The sequence below is a fragment of the Sardina pilchardus genome, chromosome 9, assembly GCF_963854185.1.
Source record: "Sardina pilchardus chromosome 9, fSarPil1.1, whole genome shotgun sequence".
Lineage (NCBI taxonomy): Eukaryota > Metazoa > Chordata > Actinopteri > Clupeiformes > Clupeidae > Sardina > Sardina pilchardus.
Genome location: NC_085002.1, coordinates 32653015 through 32667964, shown reverse-complemented (window position 1 = coordinate 32667964; position 14950 = coordinate 32653015). Strand labels below are relative to the sequence as shown.

At 51.3% G+C, this 14950-nt stretch overlaps 33 non-coding genes and 8 pseudogenes across 33 annotated transcripts; all 41 read left to right on the top strand.

Annotated features, from left to right (window-relative positions):
* Positions 1 to 4192: 4192 nt before the first annotated feature.
* Positions 4193 to 4311, top strand: LOC134093175 (5S ribosomal RNA). Its single transcript, XR_009940336.1, has one exon. It is a non-coding gene; the product is annotated as a 5S ribosomal RNA (ribosomal RNA).
* A 73-nt stretch (positions 4312 to 4384) lies between these two features.
* LOC134093185 (5S ribosomal RNA) lies at positions 4385 to 4503 on the top strand. Its single transcript, XR_009940346.1, has one exon. It is a non-coding gene; the product is annotated as a 5S ribosomal RNA (ribosomal RNA).
* Positions 4504 to 4576: 73 nt separating this feature from the next.
* On the top strand, positions 4577 to 4695 carry LOC134093191 (5S ribosomal RNA). The gene has a single exon (XR_009940352.1). It is a non-coding gene; the product is annotated as a 5S ribosomal RNA (ribosomal RNA).
* Positions 4696 to 4768: 73 nt separating this feature from the next.
* On the top strand, positions 4769 to 4887 carry LOC134093193 (5S ribosomal RNA). The gene has a single exon (XR_009940354.1). It is a non-coding gene; the product is annotated as a 5S ribosomal RNA (ribosomal RNA).
* Positions 4888 to 4960: 73 nt separating this feature from the next.
* LOC134093170 (5S ribosomal RNA) lies at positions 4961 to 5079 on the top strand. Its single transcript, XR_009940331.1, has one exon. It is a non-coding gene; the product is annotated as a 5S ribosomal RNA (ribosomal RNA).
* Positions 5080 to 5152: 73 nt separating this feature from the next.
* Positions 5153 to 5271, top strand: LOC134093182 (5S ribosomal RNA). Its single transcript, XR_009940343.1, has one exon. It is a non-coding gene; the product is annotated as a 5S ribosomal RNA (ribosomal RNA).
* A 73-nt stretch (positions 5272 to 5344) lies between these two features.
* LOC134093188 (5S ribosomal RNA) lies at positions 5345 to 5463 on the top strand. The gene has a single exon (XR_009940349.1). It is a non-coding gene; the product is annotated as a 5S ribosomal RNA (ribosomal RNA).
* Positions 5464 to 5536: 73 nt separating this feature from the next.
* Positions 5537 to 5655, top strand: LOC134093173 (5S ribosomal RNA). Its single transcript, XR_009940334.1, has one exon. It is a non-coding gene; the product is annotated as a 5S ribosomal RNA (ribosomal RNA).
* Positions 5656 to 5728: 73 nt separating this feature from the next.
* Positions 5729 to 5847, top strand: LOC134093169 (5S ribosomal RNA). The gene has a single exon (XR_009940330.1). It is a non-coding gene; the product is annotated as a 5S ribosomal RNA (ribosomal RNA).
* A 73-nt stretch (positions 5848 to 5920) lies between these two features.
* On the top strand, positions 5921 to 6039 carry LOC134093168 (5S ribosomal RNA). Its single transcript, XR_009940329.1, has one exon. It is a non-coding gene; the product is annotated as a 5S ribosomal RNA (ribosomal RNA).
* Positions 6040 to 6112: 73 nt separating this feature from the next.
* Positions 6113 to 6231, top strand: LOC134093167 (5S ribosomal RNA). The gene has a single exon (XR_009940328.1). It is a non-coding gene; the product is annotated as a 5S ribosomal RNA (ribosomal RNA).
* A 73-nt stretch (positions 6232 to 6304) lies between these two features.
* On the top strand, positions 6305 to 6423 carry LOC134093181 (5S ribosomal RNA). Its single transcript, XR_009940342.1, has one exon. It is a non-coding gene; the product is annotated as a 5S ribosomal RNA (ribosomal RNA).
* Positions 6424 to 6496: 73 nt separating this feature from the next.
* LOC134093190 (5S ribosomal RNA) lies at positions 6497 to 6615 on the top strand. The gene has a single exon (XR_009940351.1). It is a non-coding gene; the product is annotated as a 5S ribosomal RNA (ribosomal RNA).
* Positions 6616 to 6688: 73 nt separating this feature from the next.
* On the top strand, positions 6689 to 6807 carry LOC134093165 (5S ribosomal RNA). Its single transcript, XR_009940326.1, has one exon. It is a non-coding gene; the product is annotated as a 5S ribosomal RNA (ribosomal RNA).
* Positions 6808 to 6880: 73 nt separating this feature from the next.
* On the top strand, positions 6881 to 6999 carry LOC134093164 (5S ribosomal RNA). The gene has a single exon (XR_009940325.1). It is a non-coding gene; the product is annotated as a 5S ribosomal RNA (ribosomal RNA).
* Positions 7000 to 7072: 73 nt separating this feature from the next.
* Positions 7073 to 7191, top strand: LOC134093177 (5S ribosomal RNA). Its single transcript, XR_009940338.1, has one exon. It is a non-coding gene; the product is annotated as a 5S ribosomal RNA (ribosomal RNA).
* A 73-nt stretch (positions 7192 to 7264) lies between these two features.
* On the top strand, positions 7265 to 7383 carry LOC134093119 (5S ribosomal RNA). The gene has a single exon (XR_009940294.1). It is a non-coding gene; the product is annotated as a 5S ribosomal RNA (ribosomal RNA).
* Positions 7384 to 7456: 73 nt separating this feature from the next.
* On the top strand, positions 7457 to 7575 carry LOC134093124 (5S ribosomal RNA; annotated as a pseudogene).
* A 73-nt stretch (positions 7576 to 7648) lies between these two features.
* Positions 7649 to 7767, top strand: LOC134093130 (5S ribosomal RNA; annotated as a pseudogene).
* Positions 7768 to 7840: 73 nt separating this feature from the next.
* Positions 7841 to 7959, top strand: LOC134093135 (5S ribosomal RNA; annotated as a pseudogene).
* A 44-nt stretch (positions 7960 to 8003) lies between these two features.
* LOC134093118 (5S ribosomal RNA) lies at positions 8004 to 8122 on the top strand. The gene has a single exon (XR_009940293.1). It is a non-coding gene; the product is annotated as a 5S ribosomal RNA (ribosomal RNA).
* A 73-nt stretch (positions 8123 to 8195) lies between these two features.
* Positions 8196 to 8314, top strand: LOC134093163 (5S ribosomal RNA). Its single transcript, XR_009940324.1, has one exon. It is a non-coding gene; the product is annotated as a 5S ribosomal RNA (ribosomal RNA).
* Positions 8315 to 8387: 73 nt separating this feature from the next.
* LOC134093184 (5S ribosomal RNA) lies at positions 8388 to 8506 on the top strand. The gene has a single exon (XR_009940345.1). It is a non-coding gene; the product is annotated as a 5S ribosomal RNA (ribosomal RNA).
* Positions 8507 to 8579: 73 nt separating this feature from the next.
* Positions 8580 to 8698, top strand: LOC134093129 (5S ribosomal RNA; annotated as a pseudogene).
* Positions 8699 to 8771: 73 nt separating this feature from the next.
* On the top strand, positions 8772 to 8890 carry LOC134093134 (5S ribosomal RNA; annotated as a pseudogene).
* Positions 8891 to 8934: 44 nt separating this feature from the next.
* On the top strand, positions 8935 to 9053 carry LOC134093117 (5S ribosomal RNA). The gene has a single exon (XR_009940292.1). It is a non-coding gene; the product is annotated as a 5S ribosomal RNA (ribosomal RNA).
* Positions 9054 to 9126: 73 nt separating this feature from the next.
* LOC134093162 (5S ribosomal RNA) lies at positions 9127 to 9245 on the top strand. The gene has a single exon (XR_009940323.1). It is a non-coding gene; the product is annotated as a 5S ribosomal RNA (ribosomal RNA).
* Positions 9246 to 9318: 73 nt separating this feature from the next.
* Positions 9319 to 9437, top strand: LOC134093183 (5S ribosomal RNA). The gene has a single exon (XR_009940344.1). It is a non-coding gene; the product is annotated as a 5S ribosomal RNA (ribosomal RNA).
* Positions 9438 to 9510: 73 nt separating this feature from the next.
* Positions 9511 to 9629, top strand: LOC134093115 (5S ribosomal RNA). Its single transcript, XR_009940290.1, has one exon. It is a non-coding gene; the product is annotated as a 5S ribosomal RNA (ribosomal RNA).
* Positions 9630 to 9702: 73 nt separating this feature from the next.
* Positions 9703 to 9821, top strand: LOC134093180 (5S ribosomal RNA). The gene has a single exon (XR_009940341.1). It is a non-coding gene; the product is annotated as a 5S ribosomal RNA (ribosomal RNA).
* Positions 9822 to 9894: 73 nt separating this feature from the next.
* Positions 9895 to 10013, top strand: LOC134093161 (5S ribosomal RNA). Its single transcript, XR_009940322.1, has one exon. It is a non-coding gene; the product is annotated as a 5S ribosomal RNA (ribosomal RNA).
* Positions 10014 to 10086: 73 nt separating this feature from the next.
* Positions 10087 to 10205, top strand: LOC134093160 (5S ribosomal RNA). Its single transcript, XR_009940321.1, has one exon. It is a non-coding gene; the product is annotated as a 5S ribosomal RNA (ribosomal RNA).
* A 73-nt stretch (positions 10206 to 10278) lies between these two features.
* On the top strand, positions 10279 to 10397 carry LOC134093131 (5S ribosomal RNA; annotated as a pseudogene).
* Positions 10398 to 10470: 73 nt separating this feature from the next.
* LOC134093123 (5S ribosomal RNA) lies at positions 10471 to 10589 on the top strand (annotated as a pseudogene).
* A 73-nt stretch (positions 10590 to 10662) lies between these two features.
* LOC134093114 (5S ribosomal RNA) lies at positions 10663 to 10781 on the top strand. Its single transcript, XR_009940289.1, has one exon. It is a non-coding gene; the product is annotated as a 5S ribosomal RNA (ribosomal RNA).
* A 73-nt stretch (positions 10782 to 10854) lies between these two features.
* On the top strand, positions 10855 to 10973 carry LOC134093187 (5S ribosomal RNA). Its single transcript, XR_009940348.1, has one exon. It is a non-coding gene; the product is annotated as a 5S ribosomal RNA (ribosomal RNA).
* Positions 10974 to 11046: 73 nt separating this feature from the next.
* On the top strand, positions 11047 to 11165 carry LOC134093159 (5S ribosomal RNA). The gene has a single exon (XR_009940320.1). It is a non-coding gene; the product is annotated as a 5S ribosomal RNA (ribosomal RNA).
* A 73-nt stretch (positions 11166 to 11238) lies between these two features.
* On the top strand, positions 11239 to 11357 carry LOC134093112 (5S ribosomal RNA). The gene has a single exon (XR_009940287.1). It is a non-coding gene; the product is annotated as a 5S ribosomal RNA (ribosomal RNA).
* Positions 11358 to 11430: 73 nt separating this feature from the next.
* LOC134093113 (5S ribosomal RNA) lies at positions 11431 to 11549 on the top strand. The gene has a single exon (XR_009940288.1). It is a non-coding gene; the product is annotated as a 5S ribosomal RNA (ribosomal RNA).
* Positions 11550 to 11622: 73 nt separating this feature from the next.
* LOC134093122 (5S ribosomal RNA) lies at positions 11623 to 11741 on the top strand (annotated as a pseudogene).
* Positions 11742 to 11814: 73 nt separating this feature from the next.
* On the top strand, positions 11815 to 11933 carry LOC134093111 (5S ribosomal RNA). Its single transcript, XR_009940286.1, has one exon. It is a non-coding gene; the product is annotated as a 5S ribosomal RNA (ribosomal RNA).
* Positions 11934 to 14950: the final 3017 nt, after the last annotated feature.

The following is a 14950-nucleotide window of genomic DNA, read 5'->3' as shown; positions in this document are numbered from 1 at the left end:
AGCAGGCCCTGGCAGAATGGGGGTGGGCGCAGCAGGCTTTGGTCGAGTGGAAGAGGACGACACCGTGGGCTCTGGCCGAGTGGAGGAGGACGACACCGTGGGCTCTGGCTCCACAGCAAATAATCTGGAAATATAAAAAACACATGCAATGAGTACTGATATGACGTGTGTGCTATTTGCTTTCCAGAGCCAACAGGTGAAACAAAGTGCTTATGACAACCAAATACAGCCCATTCATTCATCACTTTGTTTTTAGCATGCAAATCGCGGTTGACATGTTTACACTTCTAAGGCATATTTATACATCAAATTTCAACTCCACACTTCTGTTACACCATCTCTATGGTCTTAAAAAGTGAGCTAGGGTATCTGATCACATTTGTAAAGTGTTTCCAGGGAACGTCAGATCATTACAGTGGCGATTCGTAGCCCATTCATTCACTTTCAATGCATTTAGCATCCTAATCGCGGGTGATATTCTAACACGTCTAAAGCACATTTAAGCTTTACATTTCGAGTCCACACAGTAGAAGTACATCCTTCAAGGTCTCAACATGTAAAATCAATAGTCTCGTCGTATTTTAAACGCATTTCAAAGAGGTGGGACCTATCTATTAACCTAGCCGCTTGGTGACAGAAAATTAGCGTCAGTACGTACGGCGCCTACGAGATACCATGTAAAACCTTTACGGTTCAGGCAAACTATCCGAAATATATAGAGTTTCATTCATTACTAAGCCCATAATTAGACCAAACTTACCTGAAAGTATAAAAACAGTCTGACCAGTCATCAGTAACGTCAGTAACGCCGACTCCAATAAAGATGGCCGCCAGTATTTTCATAACGCAGCTCAAAGAGCGTCGAGCAGAGACGTCGTGACGTCGTGAATTTGGTGAAGGTGATTGGCCCATCGATGCTCATGCTCAATGATTGGTGGGTTCAGCGCTCAACATGGCTCAATGATTGGACTGTTGAGCGCTCAACGCTGCTCAACGGCGCTCAACTATTGGCCGGTTGAGCAGAGTTGAGCAGAGATAGGGACTTTGGGGAGAATTCGCTTGGGAATGGCTCATGACCCCCCAAAGTCCCTATCGCTGATCCTGGGTTGAGCAGAAAAAGGATCAAAAAGGATCAAAAAGCATGGCGCCCTCTGGTGGCCAAGCTGTTGTATGTCATCTCTGAATTAAAATGAGGGTGTATTTTAGGTGATGTACAATTTAGGTGTTATAGATCAGTCCTTATGAATCATCTATACAAAACATGATAATAGAGAATACCGAGTATTTATGTTTTATTTTATATCAAATTTGTATTTTTCCAGAACAGGACAGAGCTTTAACTCAGGTAAATATTCTAAGAAGATTCACAGTGTTTTCACACAGGTTTGAAAGCTAGTAATTTCTGGTAATGTGCATATCTGAAGAGACTTCCTTTAAGGAAGAATTGTCAGGAAGCTTGCTTGACAGTTTGAAAGGCTCTTGGCAGGTTTTTTTTTTTTTTTACACTATCCCCTTCTGAAACCCAAGCATACAGAGACTCCAAAATATTTGAAATACTTTTACAACTTTTATTTTTCACCCAGAATGTGTTTCATTTGAAAGGCAATGCATGACAACACAAGTAAACAAGATCTGTTTGGTTTAAAGCTCGCTCACCACAGCCAAGTACAGATGTGCGAGCGAGAACCTGAGAGACAAACATTTACTACCACTTGCAAACATTTAGTTAAACATGGAGCTGACAGACATACAAACATCACAAGGACACGCACAACGGATTAACAATAAAAATCAACCCAATAAAGAACAGGATTATCCAAAGACTCAGGGTCACCAATCAACAAATAAAGGCTCAAGCCATTCCTGTTTGTTACATTTTTGAGTGTGTTTTCTTTGGCAAATGTTTGTTAAACATGAAGCAGACATTCAAACATCACAAGGACACGAAGCTGAGAAAAGACAAACAAACAACACACATGAAAAAAACTGATTATCTGAACATGAACAACCACTAAAGGGTATGTAAATTGATTGTGTTGGATCGGAATTGATTAAGGTTCAAATGATTGAGGTTAGATTGGTCTTGATATTGAACATAGGCCAGAACATGTTTGTATAAAAAAGATAATACAAAGTACACTGGACTATTTGAACCTTCTGATACTACAAATGACTTTACTGTAACTGACCCTAGGCAGATAGGTTGGGCCCTTGAGTCGTGGATCTGTCTGAGGTTTCTTCCTATATGTATCTCCAACTCTAGGGACTTTTTCCTTGCCCCTGTTACTCATGGGCTCAATTTGAAAGTCTAACACTCTGTAAAGCGCCATGAGACATGTGTAATGTTTTGGCGCTCTATAAGAAAAAATAAATTGAAATTAAATTACAAAGTGCATTTTAACAGTAACATAAATAATAATAATTAGAAAAACAAACACAAGAACATTCTTAAGTAAAACTGTAAAGTGCATTTTTTTAAAAAGCTTTTGAACTATAAATGTAATGTACTTGCTGAAGCACTTTGAAACACACACACACACACACACACAAACACTACACACCTCTTTCTCTCTCCTACAGATGGCACAGGAGAAGTGGCACCACACAGGTAAGTCATTTACACAGTTATTCACATAGTTCTCTTTTCCAGCTCCGCATCCACCACACATTTAAAGTGTTCAAAGCTGTCGTACACCACATTGTCAAACCCAGAGGTGGTGGATTTTCTAGTGGATGGACAGTAGGATAATATCCTCTGGGTGCTTCAAGCCACTGTCCTTGGCAGGTGTGTACCTCTTCCGCTGTCCACTACAATTGGGCACGTGGCAAGCCCCACGTGGCTGCGAGGGTTTGTTTGGCAAGAATGCCTTGATTGTTGGTGCAGGAGGTACAAAGCTCTGGCTGCACGATGGCCCACGAAACAGGACCGAGGGAGCCTGTGGTTGTGGGGGGAGAACCAGCAGTATGGGTGCTGCCAACACAGGGGGTGGTCCATAGGTGGGCGCAGCAGGTTTTGGCTGGAGGTGGGTGGACGCAGCAGGCCCTGGCAGAATGGGGGTGGGCGCAGCAGGCTTTGGTCGAGTGGAAGAGGACGACACCGTGGGCTCTGGCCGAGTGGAGGAGGACGACACCGTGGGCTCTGGCTCCACAGCAAATAATCTGGAAATATAAAAAACACATGCAATGAGTACTGATATGACGTGTGTGCTATTTGCTTTCCAGAGCCAACAGGTGAAACAAAGTGCTTATGACAACCAAATACAGCCCATTCATTCATCACTTTGTTTTTAGCATGCAAATCGCGGTTGACATGTTTACACTTCTAAGGCATATTTATACATCAAATTTCAACTCCACACTTCTGTTACACCATCTCTATGGTCTTAAAAAGTGAGCTAGGGTATCTGATCACATTTGTAAAGTGTTTCCAGGGAACGTCAGATCATTACAGTGGCGATTCGTAGCCCATTCATTCACTTTCAATGCATTTAGCATCCTAATCGCGGGTGATATTCTAACACGTCTAAAGCACATTTAAGCTTTACATTTCGAGTCCACACAGTAGAAGTACATCCTTCAAGGTCTCAACATGTAAAATCAATAGTCTCGTCGTATTTTAAACGCATTTCAAAGAGGTGGGACCTATCTATTAACCTAGCCGCTTGGTGACAGAAAATTAGCGTCAGTACGTACGGCGCCTACGAGATACCATGTAAAACCTTTACGGTTCAGGCAAACTATCCGAAATATATAGAGTTTCATTCATTACTAAGCCCATAATTAGACCAAACTTACCTGAAAGTATAAAAACAGTCTGACCAGTCATCAGTAACGTCAGTAACGCCGACTCCAATAAAGATGGCCGCCAGTATTTTCATAACGCAGCTCAAAGAGCGTCGAGCAGAGACGTCGTGACGTCGTGAATTTGGTGAAGGTGATTGGCCCATCGATGCTCATGCTCAATGATTGGTGGGTTCAGCGCTCAACATGGCTCAATGATTGGACTGTTGAGCGCTCAACGCTGCTCAACGGCGCTCAACTATTGGCCGGTTGAGCAGAGTTGAGCAGAGATAGGGACTTTGGGGAGAATTCGCTTGGGAATACCGGGAGCTGTAAGCGTTTTGCTTTGGATTGAGCTGCTTGCAGCCGCACCAGCTGCGCTTGATGACTGGGTCCGAGTGGGGAGTTAATCGCTTACGGCCATACCGCGCTGAGCACGCCCGCTCTCGTCTGATCTCGGAAGCTAAGCAGCGCAGGGCCCGGTTAGTACTTGGATGGGAGACCGCCTTGGAATACCGGGTGCTGTAAGCGTTTTGCTTTGGATTGAGCTGCTTGCAGCCGCACCAGCTGCGCTTGATGACTGGGTCCGAGTGGGGAGTTAATCGCTTACGGCCATACCGCGCTGAGCAAGCCCGCTCTCGTCTGATCTCGGAAGCTAAGCAGCGCAGGGCCCGGTTAGTACTTGGATGGGAGACCGCCTGGGAATACCGGGTGCTGTAAGCGTTTTGCTTTGGATTGAGCTGCTTGCAGCCGCACCAGCTGCGCTTGATGACTGGGTCCGAGTGGGGAGTTAATCGCTTACGGCCATACCGCGCTGAGCACGCCCGCTCTCGTCTGATCTCGGAAGCTAAGCAGCGCAGGGCCCGGTGAGTACTTAGATGGGAGACCGCCTGGGAATACCGGGTGCTGTAAGTGTTTTGCTTCAGATTGAGCTGCTTGCAGCCGCACCAGCTGCGCTTGATGACTGGGTCCGAGTGGGGAGTTAATCGCTGACGGCCATACCGCGCTGAGCACGCCCGCTCTCGTCTGATCTCGGAAGCTAAGCAGCGCAGGGCCCGGTTAGTACTTGGATGGGAGACCGCCTGGGAATACCGGGAGCTGTAAGCGTTTTGCTTTGGATTGAGCTGCTTGCAGCCGCACCAGCTGCGCTTGATGACTGGGTCCGAGTGGGGAGTTAATCGCTTACGGCCATACCGCGCTGAGCACGCCTGCTCTCGTCTGATCTCGGAAGCTAAGCAGCGCAGGGCCCGGTTAGTACTTGGATGGGAGACCGCCTGGGAATACCGGGTGCTGTAAGCTTTTTGCTTTGGATTGAGCTGCTTGCAGCCGCACCAGCTGCGCTTGATGACTGGGTCCGAGTGGGGAGTTAATCGCTTACGGCCATACCGCGCTGAGCACGCCCGCTCTCGTCTGATCTCGGAAGCTAAGCAGCGCAGGGCCCGGTTAGTACGTGGATGGGAGACCGCCTGGGAATACCGGGTGCTGTAAGCGTTTTGCTTTGGATTGAGCTGCTTGCAGCCGCACCAGCTGCGCTTGATGACTGGGTCCGAGTGGGGAGTTAATCGCTTACGGCCATACCACGCTGAGCACGCCCGCTCTCGTCTGATCTCGGAAGCTAAGCAGCGCAGGGCCCGGTTAGTACTTGGATGGGAGACCGCCTGGGAATACCGGGTGCTGTAAGCGTTTTGCTTTGGATTGAGCTGCTTGCAGCCGCACCAGCTGTGCTTGATGACTGGGTCCGAGTGGGGAGTTAATCGCTTACGGCCATACCGCGCTGAGCACGCCCGCTCTCGTCTGATCTCGGAAGCTAAGCAGCGCAGGGCCCGGTTAGTACTTGCATGGGAGACCGCCTGGGAATACCGGGTGCTGTAAGCGTTTTGCTTTGGATTGAGCTGCTTGCAGCCGCACCAGCTGCGCTTGATGACTGGGTCCGAGTGGGGAGTTAATCGCTTACGGCCATACCGCGCTGAGCACGCCCGCTCTCGTCTGATCTCGGAAGCTAAGCAGCGCAGGGCCCGGTTAGTACTTGGATGGGAGACCGCCTGGGAATACCGGGTGCTGTAAGCGTTTTGCTTCGGATTGAGCTGCTTGCAGCCGCACCAGCTGCGCTTGATGACTGGGTCCGAGTGGGGAGTTAATCGCTTACGGCCATACCGCGCTGAGCACGCCCGCTCTCGTCTGATCTCGGAAGCTAAGCAGCGCAGGGCCCGGTTAGTACTTGGATGGGAGACCGCCTGGGAATACCGGGTGCTGTAAGCGTTTTGCTTCGGATTGAGCTGCTTGCAGCCGCACCAGCTGCGCTTGATGACTGGGTCCGAGTGGGGAGTTAATCGCTTACGGCCATACCGCGCTGAGCACGCCCGCTCTCGTCTGATCTCGGAAGCTAAGCAGCGCAGGGCCCGGTTAGTACTTGGATGGGAGACCGCCTGGGAATACCGGGTGCTGTAAGCGTTTTGCTTTGGATTGAGCTGCTTGCAGCCGCACCAGCTGCGCTTGATGACTGGGTCCGAGTGGGGAGTTAATCGCTTACGGCCATACCGCGCTGAGCACGCCCGCTCTCGTCTGATCTCGGAAGCTAAGCAGCGCAGGGCCCGGTTAGTATTTGGATGGGAGACCGCCTGGGAATACCGGGTGCTGTAAGCGTTTTGCTTTGGATTGAGCTGCTTGCAGCCGCACCAGCTGCGCTTGATGACTGGGTCCGAGTGGGGAGTTAATCGCTTACGGCCATACCGCGCTGAGCACGCCTGCTCTCGTCTGATCTCGGAAGCTAAGCAGCGCAGGGCCCGGTTAGTACTTGGATGGGAGACCGCCTTGGAATACCGGGTGCTGTAAGCGTTTTGCTTTGGATTGAGCTGCTTGCAGCCGCACCAGCTGCGCTTGATGACTGGGTCCGAGTGGGGAGTTAATCGCTTACGGCCATACCGCGCTGAGCACGCCCGCTCTCGTCTGATCTCGGAAGCTAAGCAGCGCAGGGCCCGGTTAGTACTTGGATGGGAGACCGCCTGGGAATACCGGGTGCTGTAAGCGTTTTGCTTTGGATTGAGCTGCTTGCAGCCGCACCAGCTGCGCTTGATGACTGGGTCCGAGTGGGGAGTTAGTCGCTTACGGCCATACCGCGCTGAGCACGCCCGCTCTCGTCTGATCTCGGAAGCTAAGCAGCGCAGGGCCCGGTTAGTACTTGGATGGGAGACCGCCTGGGAATACCGGGTGCTGTAAGCGTTTTGCTTTGGATTGAGCTGCTTGCAGCCGCACCAGCTGCGCTTGATGACTGGGTCCGAGTGGGGAGTTAATCGCTTACGGCCATACCGCGCTGAGCACGCCCGCTCTCGTCTGATCTCGGAAGCTAAGCAGCGCAGGGCCCGGTTAGTACTTGGATGGGAGACCGCCTGGGAATACCGGGTGCTGTAAGCTTTTTGCTTTGGATTGAGCTGCTTGCAGCCGCACCAGCTGCGCTTGATGACTGGGTCCGAGTGGGGAGTTAATCGCTTACGGCCATACCGCGCTGAGCACGCCCCCTCTCGTCTGATCTCGGAAGCTAAGCAGCGCAGGGCCCGGTTAGTACTTGGATGGGAGACCGCCTGGGAATACCGGGTGCTGTAAGCGTTTTGCTTCGGATTGAGCTGCTTGCAGCCGCACCAGCTGCGCTTGATGACTGGGTCCGAGTGGGGAGTTAATCGCTTACGGCCATACCGCGCTGAGCACGCCCCCTCTCGTCTGATCTCGGAAGCTAAGCAGCGCAGGGCCCGGTTAGTACTTGGATGGGAGACCGCCTGGGAATACCGGGTGCTGTAAGAGTTTTGCTTTGGATTGAGCTGCTTGCAGCCGCACCAGCTGCGCTTGATGACTGGGTCCGAGTGGGGAGTTAATCGCTTACGGCCATACCGCGCTGAGCACGCCCCCTCTCGTCTGATCTCGGAAGCTAAGCAGCGCAGGGCCCGGTTAGTACTTGGATGGGAGACCGCCTGGGAATACCGGGTGATGTAAGCGTTTTGCTTTGGATTGAGCTGCTTGCAGCCGCACCAGCTGCGCTTGATGACTGGGTCCGAGTGGGGAGTTAATCGCTTACGGCCATACCGCGCTGAGCACGCCCGCTCTCGTCTGATCTCGGAAGCTAAGCAGCGCAGGGCCCGGTTAGTAATTGGATGGGAGACCGCCTGGGAATACCGGGTGCTTGCAGCCGCACCAGCTGCGCTTGATGACTGGGTCCGAGTGGGGAGTTAATCGCTTACGGCCATACCGCGCTGAGCACGCCCCCTCTCGTCTGATCTCGGAAGCTAAGCAGCGCAGGGCCCGGTTAGTACTTGGATGGGAGACCGCCTGGGAATACCGGGTGCTGTAAGCGTTTTGCTTCGGATTGAGCTGCTTGCAGCCGCACCAGCTGCGCTTGATGACTGGGTCCGAGTGGGGAGTTAATCGCTTACGGCCATACCGCGCTGAGCACGCCCGCTCTCGTCTGATCTCGGAAGCTAAGCAGCGCAGGGCCCGGTTAGTACTTGGATGGGAGACCGCCTGGGAATACCGGGTGCTGTAAGCGTTTTGCTTTGGATTGAGCTGCTTGCAGCCGCACCAGCTGCGCTTGATGACTGGGTCCGAGTGGTGAGTTAATCGCTTACGGCCATACCGCGCTGAGCACGCCCGCTCTCGTCTGATCTCGGAAGCTAAGCAGCGCAGGGCCCGGTTAATACTTGGATGGGAGACCGCCTGGGAATACCGGGTGCTGTAAGCGTTTTGCTTCGGATTGAGCTGCTTGCAGCCGCACCAGCTGCGCTTGATGACTGGGTCCGAGTGGGGAGTTAATCGCTTACGGCCATACCGCGCTGAGCACGCCCCCTCTCGTCTGATCTCGGAAGCTAAGCAGCGCAGGGCCCGGTTAGTACTTGGATGGGAGACCGCCTGGGAATACCGGGTGATGTAAGCGTTTTGCTTTGGATTGAGCTGCTTGCAGCCGCACCAGCTGCGCTTGATGACTGGGTCCGAGTGGGGAGTTAATCGCTTACGGCCATACCGCGCTGAGCACGCCCGCTCTCGTCTGATCTCGGAAGCTAAGCAGCGCAGGGCCCGGTTAGTAATTGGATGGGAGACCGCCTGGGAATACCGGGTGCTTGCAGCCGCACCAGCTGCGCTTGATGACTGGGTCCGAGTGGGGAGTTAATCGCTTACGGCCATACCGCGCTGAGCACGCCCCCTCTCGTCTGATCTCGGAAGCTAAGCAGCGCAGGGCCCGGTTAGTACTTGGATGGGAGACCGCCTGGGAATACCGGGTGCTGTAAGCGTTTTGCTTCGGATTGAGCTGCTTGCAGCCGCACCAGCTGCGCTTGATGACTGGGTCCGAGTGGGGAGTTAATCGCTTACGGCCATACCGCGCTGAGCACGCCCGCTCTCGTCTGATCTCGGAAGCTAAGCAGCGCAGGGCCCGGTTAGTACTTGGATGGGAGACCGCCTGGGAATACCGGGTGCTGTAAGCGTTTTGCTTTGGATTGAGCTGCTTGCAGCCGCACCAGCTGCGCTTGATGACTGGGTCCGAGTGGTGAGTTAATCGCTTACGGCCATACCGCGCTGAGCACGCCCGCTCTCGTCTGATCTCGGAAGCTAAGCAGCGCAGGGCCCGGTTAATACTTGGATGGGAGACCGCCTGGGAATACCGGGTGCTGTAAGCGTTTTGCTTCGGATTGAGCTGCTTGCAGCCGCACCAGCTGCGCTTGATGACTGGGTCCGAGTGGGGAGTTAATCGCTTACGGCCATACCGCGCTGAGCACGCCCCCTCTCGTCTGATCTCGGAAGCTAAGCAGCGCAGGGCCCGGTTAGTACTTGGATGGGAGACCGCCTGGGAATACCGGGTGCTGTAAGCGTTTTGCTTTGGATTGAGCTGCTTGCAGCCGCACCAGCTGCGCTTGATGACTGGGTCCGAGTGGGGAGTTAATCGCTTACGGCCATACCGCGCTGAGCACGCCCGCTCTCGTCTGATCTCGGAAGCTAAGCAGCGCAGGGCCCGGTTAGTATTTGGATGGGAGACCGCCTGGGAATACCGGGTGCTGTAAGCGTTTTGCTTTGGATTGAGCTGCTTGCAGCCGCACCAGCTGCGCTTGATGACTGGGTCCGAGTGGGGAGTTAATCGCTTACGGCCATACCGCGCTGAGCACGCCCGCTCTCGTCTGATCTCGGAAGCTAAGCAGCGCAGGGCCCGGTTAGTACTTGGATGGGAGACCGCCTGGGAATACCGGGTGCTGTAAGCGTTTTGCTTTGGATTGAGCTGCTTGCAGCCGCACCAGCTGCGCTTGATGACTGGGTCCGAGTGGGGAGTTAATCGCTTACGGCCATACCGCGCTGAGCACGCCCGCTCTCGTCTGATCTCGGAAGCTAAGCAGCGCAGGGCCCGGTTAGTACTTGGATGGGAGACCGCCTGGGAATACCGGGTGCTGTAAGCGTTTTGCTTTGGATTGAGCTGCTTGCAGCCGCACCAGCTGCGCTTGATGACTGGGTCCGAGTGGGGAGTTAATCGCTTACGGCCATACCGCGCTGAGCACGCCCCCTCTCGTCTGATCTCGGAAGCTAAGCAGCGCAGGGCCCGGTTAGTACTTGGATGGGAGACCGCCTGGCAATACCGGGTGCTGTAAGCGTTTTGCTTCGGATTGAGCTGCTTGCAGCCGCACCAGCTGCGCTTGATGACTGGGTCCGAGTGGGGAGTTAATCGCTTACGGCCATACCGCGCTGAGCACGCCCCCTCTCGTCTGATCTCGGAAGCTAAGCAGCGCAGGGCCCGGTTAGTACTTGGATGGGAGACCGCCTGGGAATACCGGGTGCTGTAAGAGTTTTGCTTTGGATTGAGCTGCTTGCAGCCGCACCAGCTGCGCTTGATGACTGGGTCCGAGTGGGGAGTTAATCGCTTACGGCCATACCGCGCTGAGCACGCCCCCTCTCGTCTGATCTCGGAAGCTAAGCAGCGCAGGGCCCGGTTAGTACTTGGATGGGAGACCGCCTGGGAATACCGGGTGCTGTAAGCGTTTTGCTTTGGATTGAGCTGCTTGCAGCCGCACCAGCTGCGCTTGATGACTGGGTCCGAGTGGGGAGTTAATCGCTTACGGCCATACCGCGCTGAGCACGCCCGCTCTCGTCTGATCTCGGAAGCTAAGCAGCGCAGGGCCCGGTTAGTAATTGGATGGGAGACCGCCTGGGAATACCGGGTGCTGTAAGCGTTTTGCTTTGGATTGAGCTGCTTGCAGCCGCACCAGCTGCGCTTGATGACTGGGTCCGAGTGGGGAGTTAATCGCTTACGGCCATACCGCGCTGAGCACGCCCGCTCTCGTCTGATCTCGGAAGCTAAGCAGCGCAGGGCCCGGTTAGTACTTGGATGGGAGACCGCCTGGGAATACCGGGTGCTGTAAGCGTTTTGCTTTGGATTGAGCTGCTTGCAGCCGCACCAGCTGCGCTTGATGACTGGGTCCGAGTGGGGAGTTAATCGCTTACGGCCATACCGCGCTGAGCACGCCCGCTCTCGTCTGATCTCGGAAGCTAAGCAGCGCAGGGCCCGGTTAGTACTTGGATGGGAGACCGCCTTGGAATACCGGGTGCTGTAAGAGTTTTGCTTTGGATTGAGCTGCTTGCAGCCGCACCAGCTGCGCTTGATGACTGGGTCCGAGTGGGGAGTTAATCGCTTACGGCCATACCGCGCTGAGCACGCCCCCTCTCGTCTGATCTCGGAAGCTAAGCAGCGCAGGGCCCGGTTAGTACTTGGATGGGAGACCGCCTGGGAATACCGGGTGCTGTAAGCGTTTTGCTTTGGATTGAGCTGCTTGCAGCCGCACCAGCTGCGCTTGATGACTGGGTCCGAGTGGGGAGTTAATCGCTTACGGCCATACCGCGCTGAGCAAGCCCGCTCTCGTCTGATCTCGGAAGATAAGCAGCGCAGGGCCCGGTTAGTAATTGGATGGGAGACCGCCTGGGAATACCGGGTGCTGTAAGCGTTTTGCTTTGGATTGAGCTGCTTGCAGCCGCACCAGCTGCGCTTGATGACTGGGTCCGAGTGGGGAGTTAATCGCTTACGGCCATACCGCGCTGAGCACGCCCGCTCTCGTCTGATCTCGGAAGCTAAGCAGCGCAGGGCCCGGTTAGTACTTGGATGGGAGACCGCCTGGCAATACCGGGTGCTGTAAGCGTTTTGCTTCGGATTGAGCTGCTTGCAGCCGCACCAGCTGCGCTTGATGACTGGGTCCGAGTGGGGAGTTAATCGCTTACGGCCATACCGCGCTGAGCACGCCCGCTCTCGTCTGATCTCGGAAGCTAATAATAATAATACATTTTATTTGTATTGCACTTTACACCAAATCAATGACCTCAAAGTGCTACAATGCACACACACACCCAAAAAACAGGATACAATTAACAGAAGAATTAAAACAAGCAGATAAAATTAAGCTAAAACCAGCATATAAAACAAGCTAAAAACGATCATATAAAATTAAACTAAAAACCAGCATATAAAAGCAGATGAGAGTATTTTAGTTAAAAGCTTTTCTAAAAAGATGTGTAACGGTAAGCAGGCTGGAAAAGCAGACCCTTGAGGCACACACACAACACGAGAATACTTTTATAAAAGTCAAGTTTATTTAAGTTACAAGGTTTTTAAAATCACAATCACGTCCAACCAGTATAGCACTAATACAGTCTGACCACCAGAGGCAGAGCGGGGGTAGCTATTAGTGATGCGCGGGTGGGCTTTTTTTAAAACCCGCCCCAACCCGACTTTTCAGGAGATCCAAACCGCCCCGCCCAATCCGCAAAAATATGTTCGAATTGTGACCCAAATCCGACCCGACCCGCGGAAAGGAAAAAACGCATTTAACGTCTTTCCTAGCCTAATTAGCCCACATGAGGACAACAGCGGGTTACAATGATCGGTCATTTTGACAATCTGCGCTCCTCCACACCATTCATAATCTGCAGCCTAGACATAGCTAGTGTTAAATCTCATCTTCATAACAAGTTTCCATTCATATTTCCCCTTGCGACTTCATAGGCTAGCCTACTTTTGCGTTTAACACGGCCAAGCATTTAACAAGCACAGCTGTTTATTCGTGTAGCCTATGACAGAAGCGAGGTGTTCTCGCATTGTGCACAACCTTCGATATCCCAGATCATTAGGCTCCATGTCATAGATATATATAGGTAGATACCGCATTGTCCGTTGAGTTCTATTAGAACGAACGTGGAATACGGCCGCCATATTGGTAGGGGCAACATTCCCCCGTAAATGAATGGAGACCTATGGTGAGCTGAGGAGTTTTGGGCTGTAAAGTCCTCAAAACTCATAAATATTTCAATCGATGGGCATAAATTATATGTCATGGTTACAAGTAGCCTAGCTAAACTACGTGAAGAAAACAAAAAAATAACACTATTTACGTGGAGAAAAAATAAACATTTTGATGAGAACAATTAAAAACACACCCAAACTCATTAAAATATATTGTCGGATTTATTTAAATATTTGACATAAAATCGTTTCATTAAAAAAACGATGACTTTTGGCCGTTTTGATGGTTTAAAATAGGAGATGCCGTCAGTTCTGCCACTTCGAAGTTCGAATGTTACCATTTCACTACTACTGCAAGCTGTCTGACAACCAACATTCAAATGACGACATTTGACAACAGTAACAGGACACAGATCATACGGATATCGTTTGACAAGTGGAAACGTTTGCCTTTACATGACCCCAGAAAATGTAAGGTTTAACAATTCAATTGGGCAAAGAAATTGACACTTTTCTGAAGTTATCCTGCCGTGGCTGGCTGCTTACGTTACGTTATGCCATGGCAGCAACGAGCTAACAGGTAGGCTAACTTACTTTCATAAAATTAGACAGGTTAAGACTGTATGAATACTATTATAATAAAGTGACTACATGAGTAACGTTACGTTTCAGAATTAATTTGCCTTCAATTCACAACAAAACCATAGTTAACTGACGTGAAATTAGCCTTGCCACACTAGTCAGTACTATTAGCCAACTCAAACCTGTTCTCTACAAGCCTTTATAAGACTGTCAAATACAACAACAGAAAACATAAACGTGCGATTTTACATGTACAAGGCCATTACCATATGTTTAGAAGGCGCTACGATTTGTACAAAGCCCACAGGGTCTGTTATCCTATCATTTCCACTCTGAGACACCTGTTTCTCCATAGGCTTCCATTGATCTATCGGTCGACATTGCCCCTAGCAATATGGCGGCGCTCTTGCCGTACGTTCTAGAGCCCAATGCGGTGTCTATGTATATATGTCTATGCTCCATGTCCATAAAGTAGCGAATGCGCGATTGACTTTTTCAGTCAGTCACGCATGGCGCAATTGGGTGCTGAATTTAGGAGAAATTATGTTTTGCGCTCGACCACACCTCCTGTATTGCAGGCGCATCGCCACCTAATATGTCGGAAGTTAACAAGTGAGAAATGTGCATTTTTACTTTTTTGACCCGACCCACCCGCAATATTTAGAAAAAAACTATTAGGCCTACCCAAATCCGCCCGACCCGCGGGTAAACCCGCGGATATCCGCGGGTAATGGGCTGAACCGCGCATCACTAGTAGCTATGCTATAGTCTTTACTAAAAACAATATATGAGGTCTGTAACCAGTGTGAATCAGCTAGGTGCTATAAAGCAATCTAAATTATCTCCAGTATGAATCAGCTAAATGCTATCAAGCAATCTAAATTATCTCCAGTATGAATCAGCTAAATGCTATCAAGCAATCTAAATTATCTCCAGTATGAATCAGCTAAATGCTACAGAGCGATCTTAATTATAACCAGTATGAATCAACTATATTCTGGCGCCCTCTAAAGGAGAGCGGGGTCTCGGGCTGCCAACAAGCTACACAGTGTGAATCCACTAGTTAAGGTGAGGTCACAACACGGCACACAATTTCAAGTCCTCACAGCAAATTACAAAAGGGCATAACAGCAGATGGTAATAAGGTGAATCACAGTTCAAAACATGTCACGGCAAAACACAGCAAATTACTAGTGACATTCAACACGATAGCAGTAGGCTGGACCCATAGCAACCACCAATGATAAATAAGATTTATAACTAGCACCATGGGCAGACAGACCTGATAATTAGGCTAACCAACTGGACACCACAGTTCATACAGAGGGGGCTAACAAG